The following is an 11168-nucleotide window of genomic DNA, read 5'->3' as shown; positions in this document are numbered from 1 at the left end:
ATTTTGGGTGTGGGTAAAGTTAAAGCTTACTAAGGAGCAGATAATGATCAATCAATCGATCATGTCAGCTACAACTGTTGAGATCCATGAATAAGTTCTCCAGGTAGTCTTTGTCTTTAATTATCTGGGCGATGTCTTGTGTGTCCTGAAGACTAGTGTCCATTCTCAATTAGTGGACAAATGTCCTCCTTAGTCTCCTATAGCACATCGACCATTGTAAACTACTCCAGTATTCCCAACTCAGCCCTCATGCAGGTTCAAGGTACACCCTTTTGTCATATTACAGTGGTTGATTGTGACTCACAAATGCGACAAAAGGGTGAATCCAGAGATACATCCTTCTTGCATACCACACGTTGCTGTCTTTGGATGAATGATTCACTGTATTATGAGGTACACCCTTGTCAAATTTCTGTGCTGCTGCACATGGGCCGTACATCTGTCGGTAATATTCAGCAAAAGTTTGCACACAGCTTCTAGTGGATATATGGTGCACGACTTGAGACTTGTAACTTGATCCACCAAAGTGTTGTGCATTATTATACAATAGTAAACTGTCTAACAAGAAATCTAGGGGTGTTACTGCAGCTAGCTAGCTACACGTATATACACGCGATATGTATTGATACATTCTTGCATTGTGTCACAGACTTGTAAGCTAATAATATTAATTCTAACAACATGCAGGCTGTAGGTCCCGAGTTGAAAATCTGATACGTAACACTATTTATTGTTTGATAACATTGAATTAAAAATATGCAAAATTCATTACACTTGGCAGAGTGTGAAAACTTACATTGTACTGTGTACTTGCACAAAAATGTCAACTTTTACTGCACATCATAATAAAGTAAGATAATAAGCCTATGTTGAAAATTCTGTAGATTCGGTAATTAAGGTATATAGAAATCAACCTTTCCAGTCTACTTCCAATAACTAAATGGAAGGTTGCTGCAAAAGGTGCAAATTAGTGAAAGATTGTAATACTGGTAAGAAACGAGCATTCTCTAGAAGTATCATTCTAAGAGTATGTAGTCTATATAATTTAATAAAGAAATCAACATATTTATGAAAGCACATTGGTGAAAAAGTAAAAGTCATGATACTAGTCTAATCAATTTTATTGATGAAACACTGAAGTTTCAGTGACATGTTGGTGTGGTGATAAGTGGGCACACATGGAGCTGTCAGAAAAGGAAGGTATTCTTCTCTCCTCGAGGGTACTCGATTCCATACACATAGTAAGCTGCAAACATTGCTGCAAGTCCATGGCAGACTGTGGCAGGTGTCACCATCTCTTCCCTATCCATGAGAAGCAGGCTGATTCCATTTTGAATGGGATCATTATGGAAGCTCAGCATAGGTGTTTGTCCGACAAGATCCTGTAAATAGGCAGGGAAAAGGCAAAGAAAGTAGATTTGAAGTAGTTTCCTGTTTCAAGATGGCTAGACCAACATTGAAGTACCTCAGGAGCTGTTTATACTGTGATTCATCTATAATATACAAACACGCAGTCAATGGGTGACTCACCGAGTATTTGGCTCCTGCGGCCAATGACTGGTTTGAGGGAGACAAGGTTTCTACATCTGTCCAATACCAAGTCCAGCAGCCAAAACATTACAAAAAATCATCACGTAACACCTATAGATCATTATTCATACCAAATACAAAATAAACTGCTTAAATACAGTGGATGTAAACAAAGACAAAAAATAAGTCTTGCCCATGTACACATCAATGTTATGCACACCAAATTTGATTTCTGTAGTTCACTCCACAAGATTTTCAAGAAGAAATGCAGTTACAATGGCATCGCCTTGTTGGGTACAAAAACACAAATTTCATCTCAATTACTTCAAAACTGTACGAGTAAGCAATGCAAGATTTGGACTGAATGGCTGCCCTGGAATTTTACATCTAGCCTTCTTTCTTCTCTTTCTCCTTCAGCTGCTGTGAAAGAACTTCTTCTCCCTCTGGCAGCAACATGTCAATGACGTATTTTATTCTACAAAAAGGCAAATAAGTGAAGGAAAGCATGTCTCTATTTTGTAGATGAAATGCCTGGACTTTCACATTTGTTTTGGTAACAACATTGTTCTTCATTTCTTCAGTGAACATGCAGTTCAACACATCAAGAATAGAATTTTCTCAAGAATACTTAATCTTTTTCCTTACCCAACATGGCAAACTTGACGGCAATCCCTTATTGCAGTCACTTTTTCTCCATTTCTCTTTCATTTGTGCCAGTTCTTTGTTGGGTTTTCACTGTCCTTGTGCTTTCTCTTCCTTGTGTCCAATTTGTCAGTCAAGTTGGTTGTTTTTGGCTTGGCATGCTTTACTTTCTCCTTTACCCCGGGTCTCTTCTTTGGAGTTGGGATTTTTCTCGTTGGAGAGAAGTATCTGCTCTTTTTGATTTTCCTCTTCATTGGTGTACCTCTGTTGTGCTGTCTCATTCTAAGCTCCTTGATTCTTCCGACGACATTCATGTACGCTTTCCTGATGAACTGTCCAGCACGGAGACGTTGGTGATTATTTCCATAAAGGAAGTCTTTTTTGATATTCCCAAACCAGTTCTCCACAAGGGCATTGCTGGCCCTGTTGATATCTGGTGCTGTGTTGCTAGATGTGCAACCCTTGCTGAATCTGTCCTTTCTTTACAAACTGTGCACCTGGAAAAATCGCAGTCTGCAGGGACATAAACAGTTTTAAAGCCAACTGAACACACACACACAAAAAAAAAATCAAATCCTAACTAGGATTCGGCAGAAGAGAATGCAGTGAGAGGAAAGCAGAGAAGGAAACATAGAAAGGAGACATAGAGGATAGACCGGAGTAGACCTGGCTCCAGGGAACGCTCACTTTCTATAAAGTCTGCGGGCATTCTCTGTGGCAGCCTCACAGATCAGCTCCACCGGCTCCCCTCGGATCACAGCAACTGCTTCCACTACCTCTCCTTTCTTTACAAACTGTTTGTAGGAAATGCAGGGCAAGTTAGTTTGGGGTGGCCCATGGGGTTCTAGTAGTTCAAACACGCAAAAAGACCTTATGATTAGCATATTCATTCATCATACTCATTCATGTTATATTCTGTTGCCGTGACGGGCCTCTTTAAAATATGGCATGAACTACTAGAACCCCATGGGCACCAAGCCAGTCATGCCCGTGCCTCTTTATGTATTTCAGCATTCAATAGTCTTAATCTTCACCTGCCCAACTTCCTGTGTGGTGATCATAAATTGTTTATTAGGCCTACGTGATATGCCACCTCCATCCTTTAAATTATATCCCCACCCTTTTAATGGATCCACTCTGTAGTCCCAAAACATCAACCCCCACCTTTCCCCTTATTTTCCAAATTTCCACCCAAGTTTCCTTGAGCAAGGTAGATGCAGATGATGAAGTCTTGGAACTATTACTGTCATCTTCTGTTTCTTGTTCATGGAAGTTTCCACACCCTTCTACCTTTCTCTTGGATGTAGTTGTACTTTCATTTTTTGAAGAACTCTTCCAGTGCATCCCAACTCTCCAGTAACCGGCATACCTCTTTATGCAGTGATAGCCACCTAAGACTCGTTATGCTCTTTTGTAGATAGAGGATAGAATCTGTTTGACTTTAAACAGTATGTATACATAATACATACTTCAAAATTAATCAGGCAAAAATCAAAGAAAACTGAAGGGAAATGTCTGATCTTTGTATTTTCTAGCCTCCTCGGTCAGGAATGGCACAAATCAGTAATTACGGCATTTGATGGAATCACCTTTTTTTGGTTGTTCTTGCTTGTCAGCTCAGTGGACAGTCATGTACATGGTGTAACTACCCCTACCCCATCATGCTAATTTCTTGAAAAAAAAAAAATGAAGATGCCCCCCAAAAAGGGTCAGATCCCTCCCCCCCCCCCCAAATACTTCTGTAATACTGTGTTTACAACTAACCTGAGTGTGAACCACAACCTCTAGTAATACTGCTTCAGCCTTGGTCTCGTCCCCGGCCTCGTCCAGAACTTCTAAGGCCAAACAAGGACTGGAATTCTCTCAAGCTGTTGCTCATCTGCAGCCCATAAAAGCAACATACACATGTGTAGGGTAATTTATTACAGTTATGTCTTGTAGCAGAAAGAGCCTCAGAAATTTATATCATCCAGGAAATCTGCTCAAGAGGTCCCTGATCCTTGAGCAGACCCAAGCACTCAAGACAATCTCAGAGAGTGGGCCTCATGAGGATTCTTGCACTTCACATTGCCACTATATAACGACTAAACAATTAGTCAATGCTGGTGATGTTTCAGAACTTTCATGGGAATCCATGCTCCCGTATTGGGTACGGGGAAAAAAAGTTAAACTTAAAAAGCTTTTAACACTACATTACAACATTGTGATGCATATGAATGTTGGCTGCTTAATAAATCCGTCGAAGTTTATAGGCGATAAGTTAGAGCTGGGCTTTCCATGTGACGTCCACGTAAGAACGAATAAAGTTCTTTACAGCAGGTCAGTTAGTCATCAGTCCAAGGCCACAGTCACTGCCTTCCAAGCTTGAACGCACTCGTCCTGCACTTTGCATTTACTACGTCTCTGAGCTCTGTTGTGAACTTGCTTCCTGTCGTTTGTCCTGGAAACTGCAGCTCAGCCTGAATGACAAGTGCCCTAAAAATGCTACGTTTTTCCTCAATGCAATCTTCGTCTTCAAGGCAGTTGACAAACGCAAAGTTGGGACCTGTCTCATATTAAGTTCGGTCATGGATATCTAATGTCACTGGACAAAAAAAAAAAAAATAGCAGTGGTTAAAAGGACTTCCAATATGATTAATACCATGCATTTTTATATCAGTTTATTCCATCATATCACTTTATTCCATCAACACTCAACACATCAACGCCCATCTCGCTCTGGACGACCTTTTCGTTTGTGTTTGCGCTTTAGTAGTAGTACCTCTTGCCGTCTTGGCCGCCCCTAGCCCTTCTGAGCTTGGGCCTGGAGCTATTACAGGCGGCGATGGGTCAGCTCGTGGAGGACGGCCTGTTGCTTGTTGAGCTGGAGGTGGCTGTACACCGGCTTGTGTGGGATGGCTTTATCCTGGTTGGGCTGGAGATGGGTGGTTACCAGCTCGTGCAGGATGGATGGTTGCTCTTTGGGGGGGGGCATGGTTGTACCCGCTGGTGGCACTGCCTCTCAATCGCGGGCTCATGTTGTTGATGTTCAAGTGGTTGTGCGATGTTGAAAAGTGGAGCCTGTTGTAGTATTCTTGATGGTGTAACAGATATAATGTGGAATTTCAGGTTACGGACCTGCTCGTCGTTCTGGCAGAGACCCGGTTTGTACCATCCAGAAATACTCAATGTGATGTTATTTGACGTGTATAAATCGAGCACATCGTTGATGTGCTTGTGGACAGCCATCATCTCGATCTGAGAACTTGTTGTCTGCAATGAAGGGAAAAGGAATATTAAGTAAAACTTGATTAGTATTATAATAGCACTTAGTGCAAATAGTAATATATCAGTTTGTCATGCAGGACCAAGATAAAAAAGACGATTTAATGCGAAGAATTTATTATAAGATCATTGGCATAGTAACGGATTAAACAGAGCAGCCTCTTTGCATCTTACGTAATTACAGTTGAACCTCTCGTATCCGGACAAGTCGGGACCGGGGCTTATCCGGATAAGGGATTTAGCCGGATACGAGAGACTCAATGCTTTATACATGTACATATACATACACATGTACTGATGTAGCCCATTGTAGTACCACATGTAGTAATGTGTATACTGCAACCTTTTCATTATTACACTCCGTAACAGACCCCAAAATAGAGGTTCGTGTTTGCAAGAATGAAATCATTTTCTTTTATAAATTCTTGGGATGATTTACCTAAATAATTATTAAGAAATGTATCAAGTATATGTAATTCATGTGTGTTTGTGTAGGAGTTCTCAAGGAGTTGGGTCTCCCTTTCCTCCTGTAATTATTAAAAAAAAAATCACGGTGAGATTGCGTCCGTATAATAGAGAGTTCCGGATAAAGGGAGGCCGGATAAGAGAGGTTCAACTGTAATATAATGAGGGTTTGTGCAGATTAATCCAAAACAACAATCTTGCACTAAAAAGTGCAGGGTGTGACACTTCTAAGTCTGATATTTTTCCAGCAATGGACTGATTTCACTTCAATGAAGACTGCACACGAGCTGGACATCGGAACGGCAGCCTCTCCAATTCCTCTCTGCTGGTGACAGCAAAGCCGCCTCAAGCTGCATGGATCCAGTAATTGCACTTAGCTTCATCACACCCTACCCATTCTCTACTGAATCCATGTCTCTTATGAAACGCCTTCTTGGCAGCTGTCTCATACACATGCTCGCAAACCCTACATCGGTTAACTCCGGATTTTTTTATTTTTGCTGGGTTGCTTTGTTGGTAGTTATTTTACATGGGAGATTGATGATGTTACTACTGCTAGTATTCGGCATAGTGGAAATGCTCTTTGTTGGTGTGTGGGTTGGAGGAAGCATGGTTGTAGTAACCGGTGCAGCAGTTACCACAACGTTAACACTAGTTGTAAGAGGAGGCTGATAGTTGCTGGGAGGGGGGAGGGTCTGTGTTGAGACTGCGCGTACTGGAAAGATTCTACGTTTATGAACAGCACAATATTAAGACTTTAGTAACACAACCAAGTACAGTAGTTAATTTTCCTACTCTGTGTGTGCGTGCGCATGCGTTAGTTTGTGTGTGTGTGTGTGTGTATGTGTGTGCAGTGGCGGATCCGCGGAAGTCGTTCGGCCACGGCCCCTTTTTTGTTAGCTGATGGCTGTTTTTAGTCATCACCCCCCCCCCCACCAAGTCTGTTAATTTCCTAATATCAAGGTCAGTACGAAGCTTTCTGAAAACCGGGGGTGGGGGGGGGGGGTGCGCTTCCTTACTAAAAATGATTTTCCCGCCAGTGTGGAGAATATATTACAATTTGTTTGCTTGTTTGTTTGTTTGTTATTCTTTTAATTCGCAACATACCAACTACAGGACCACTTTGCAATAGCCCGTTAGATTTTTAAAAGCATGCGTGTTTGATCATTGTTGATAATTTTAAGACTTAATAACTGGAGTATCATAACAATAATAATAATATAAAATTATTCTGTAAGCGGTGTTTGTCTTAGACCATAAGAGGCATCTTTAACAAATAGAAATACTCCTGGTGACTGAACAGCACTTTAGTGCTTCATGGTCAATTAGCCTTTCGTCTTACTTCAAACTAACTTGATATCCTACATGTCCTAGTTCGGGGTTCTCTGGTAGATCTTTGGAATACACAGACTACATAAAACTAACGAATGGTGAAAGCCTCTCTCTCAGTTCATTTTTGCTTTCTTGGCGGGCTTCTAGGAGGTAAACTGCCTCTAACTGAGGCCCACTGCCACGAAATGGGCCCGTGTGTATCATCTGGCCAGTGTAGAAGACGGCACATCTTCTGATGCTGCCATCCTTAGTCGCTTGATTTAATATGGAGCAAATACTTTTTATGGTACTCGCCCGATTGTTTGGCTGCAGACATCACGAGTTGTCTGGCTCGGACCACAAACGTTTGCAGGCCTGGTTTCGAGGCTCAACACGTTCGGATCTAGTTCATCCGCTCGTGGTCGGATGATGAGCATTGCGTCAGCGTCATACTGATTGCTCTCCTCCGCTCTGCACATCATGGGAACTTCATTCCTTGGAGAGGCCTCTTTTTGAAGTGATGATACCTTAAGAGGGAAAGAAAAATGCGAAGTCATGTGAATGCATAATGGTAAAGTGCCCAACAACATTGTTCTTCATTTCTTCAGTGAACATGCAGTTCTACACATCAAGAATGGAATTTTCTCAAGAATATTTAATCTTTTTCCTTACCCAACATGGCAAACTTGATGGCAAATCCCTTTATTGCAGTCACTTTTTCTTCATTTCTCTTTTGTTTGTGCCAGTTCTCTGTTGGGTTTTGACTGTCCTTGTGCTTTCTCTTCCTTGTGTCCAATTTGTCAGTCAAGTTGGTTGTTTTTGGCTTGGCATGCTTTACTCTCCCCTTTACCCCGGGTCTCGTCTTTGGAGTTGGGATTTTTCTCGGTGGAGAGAAGTATCTGCTCTTCTTGATTTTCCTCTTCCTTGGTTAACCTCTGTTATGCTGTCTCATTCTAAGCTCCTTGATTCTTCCGACGACATTCATGTACGCTTTCCTGATGAATTGTCCAGCACGGAGACGTTGGTGATTATTTCCATGAAAGAAGTCTTTTTTGATATTCCCAAACCAGTTCTCCACAAGGGCATTGCTGGCCCTGTTGATATCTGGTGCTGTGTTGCTAGATGTGCAGCCCTTGCTGAATCTGTCCTTTCTTTACAAACTGTGCACCTGGAAAAATTGCAATCTGCAGGGACATGAACAATTTTAAAGCCAACTGAACACACACACACACATACACAAATCAAATTCTAACTAGGGTTCGGCAGAAGATAATGTCGTGAAAGGAAAACGGAGAAGGAAACATAGAAAGGAGACATAGAGGATAGACCGGAGTAGACCTGGCTCCAGGGAACGCTCACTTTCTATAAAGTCTGCGGGCATTCTCTGTGGCAGCCTCACAGATCAGCTCCACCGGCTCCCCTCGGATCACAGCAACTGCTTCCACTACCTCTCCTTTCTTTACAAACTGTTTGTAGGAAATGCACGGCAAGTTAGTTTGGGGTGGCCCATGGGGTTCTAGTAGTTCAAACACGCAAAAATACCTTATGATTAGCATATTCATTCATCATACTCTTTCATGTTATATTCTGTTGCCGTGACGGGCCTCTTTAAAATATGGCATGAACTACTAGAACCCCATGGGCACCAGGCCAGTCATACCCGTGCCTCTTTATGTATTTCAGCATTCAATAGTCTTAATCTTCACCTGCCCAACTTCCTGTGTGGTGATCATAAATTGTTTATCAGGCCTACATGATATGCCACCTCAATCCTTTTAATTTTATCCCCACCCTTTTAAGGGATCCACTCTATAGTCCCAAAACATCAACCCCCACCTTTCCCCTTTCTATTTAAATCTCCACCCCAGTTTTCTTGAGCAAGGTAGATGCAGATGATGAAGTCTTGGAACTGTTACTGTCATCTTCTGTTTCTTGTTCGTGGAAGTTTCCACACATCCTTCTACCTTTCTCTTGGATGTAGTTGCACTTTCATTTTTTGAAGAACTCTTCCAGTGCATCCCAACTCTCCAGTAACCTGCATACCGCTTTGTGCAGTGATAGCCACCTAAGACTCGTTACGCTCTATTGTTGATAGAGAATAAAATCTGTTTGGCTTAGCCTGTTTATAGACCTATACTATACCATAGATATTTCTTATCGAGTAGAACCATTGTGTCAGGAGGAAATGTCATGGAACCAATACTTTCAATTCAAACAAGCAATCCAAGAGAGGGTTTTTTAACAATCTCTCCCCACCCTTCCTTTTTTTTTGTTTTTTTTTGTTTACTTGTTTGTTTTTTTTCATTTTCAGTCGATAACGATAGGGACTAACATAAACCCTACATTGTAGGTGGACAGTCCTGTTTCTTGCCACAGGTATACAGAAGGGTGTTGAGAGCGAAAAAAAAAAAAAAAAAACATTAATGAATGAATGTGCCCTACAGTATTTACTGAAATTCAGACGTCCTGAATTCATTTTCATGTAGACTCTAGCTAACTCACCTACAACTTTTCTGATCTGTCTTGTCTCAGACGGGCGATCCGGTCCCCATAGGCCACCATTCCTTTCAGGTTACCACAACCCGGTATAGGTCGTCCCTCCCCAAAGACGCCCCGGTGGGTCTGCTCCTTTTACGGCCCCTACTACTAGTTCCCCGTTCGCGTGACCCACATCCTCTTGATCGCTGCCGGTATACTATGCTCAACATCACTCTCTGATGGAGACTTGTACCCATCTCGCTCTGGACGACCTTTTCGTTTGTGTTTGCGCTTAGTAACTCTTGCCGTCTTGGCCACCCCTAGCCCTTCCGAGCTTGGGCCCGGAGCTATTACAGGTGGTGATGGGTCAGGATCGTCGTCGTCCTGGATCTCAGGACTAGTTCCCTTTGATTCTGAAAACAAGATACGGTTGAGGTATTATCATGACTTTTAGATAGCCATTGCTCGTTCGCATGGCGTAGGTCCGAAACATTAGTACGGCGTAATTATCACAATCACAAACAACACCCCTGTACCGAGCACACATGAGCCTGCAGGGGCTCCCGAAGGATTGGGTAGTTTGGGCCAGACTATTCCACATACCTGTGGGAGGCCTCCCTGCCATGTGTGTCCCTATCGTAAAACTTATTCTTTATTGATCCGCCTAGATTTTCACAAAAAATTCTGCACCCAACTACGTCCTTAACAAGTAGTGCTTCCCTGAGAGCACATTCTGCAGTCACACAAAAATTAGAAAAAACACTGTAAACTAACTGAACTGTGCACCTGGCAAAATTGCAAACTGCAGGTGCATATACAATTTTAAAGCCAACTGACCACAAAATTTTAAAAAAATCGAATCCTAAATAGGGTTCGGCAGAAGAGAATGTAGTGAAATGAAAGCGGAGAAGGAAACATAGAAAGGAGACATAGGGGATAGACGGGAGTAGACCTGGTTCCAGGGAAGACTCACATTCTGTAACGGCTGCAGGCATTCTCTGTGGCAGCCTCACAGATCAGCTCCACCGACTCCCCTCGGATCACAGCAACCGCTTCCACTCCCTCTCCGATATGGGAAGGCGCATTGCAGTGAGTCGCAGAGGGTGATCTCAGATGGGGGGCATCTGTCTCCAGAAGCAGCCGCTGAGGGGGAAGAGTTCATTCGGGTAATGGCCATGGTATACCCGAAATAGCACTCCGGGAATGCCTCCATCCACTGTCAAACCTGAGCTGTGGAACCGGTGCAACAATGCAGGTGGATCCGTGTGTTCGGCGAACAGTGCTTCTGCATACGTTCCCTGCACTGCTGGTGGGTGCACAGCCTCCCATCGTACATGCAATACGTGCCACGTACATGCAATACGTACACCTTCCCAGTGGCACCGATTCTCAGGATTCTTTCCATGAGATCCTGCTGGATGATCCATCGAGAATCGGGGACGGAGTAGTCCAGTCCTAGCTCGCAGATTCCTGAGACG

The sequence above is a fragment of the Diadema setosum genome, chromosome 7 (genome assembly GCF_964275005.1).
Source record: "Diadema setosum chromosome 7, eeDiaSeto1, whole genome shotgun sequence".
In the NCBI taxonomy this organism is placed as follows: Eukaryota; Metazoa; Echinodermata; class Echinoidea; order Diadematoida; family Diadematidae; genus Diadema; species Diadema setosum.
This window is presented reverse-complemented; position numbering follows the sequence as displayed.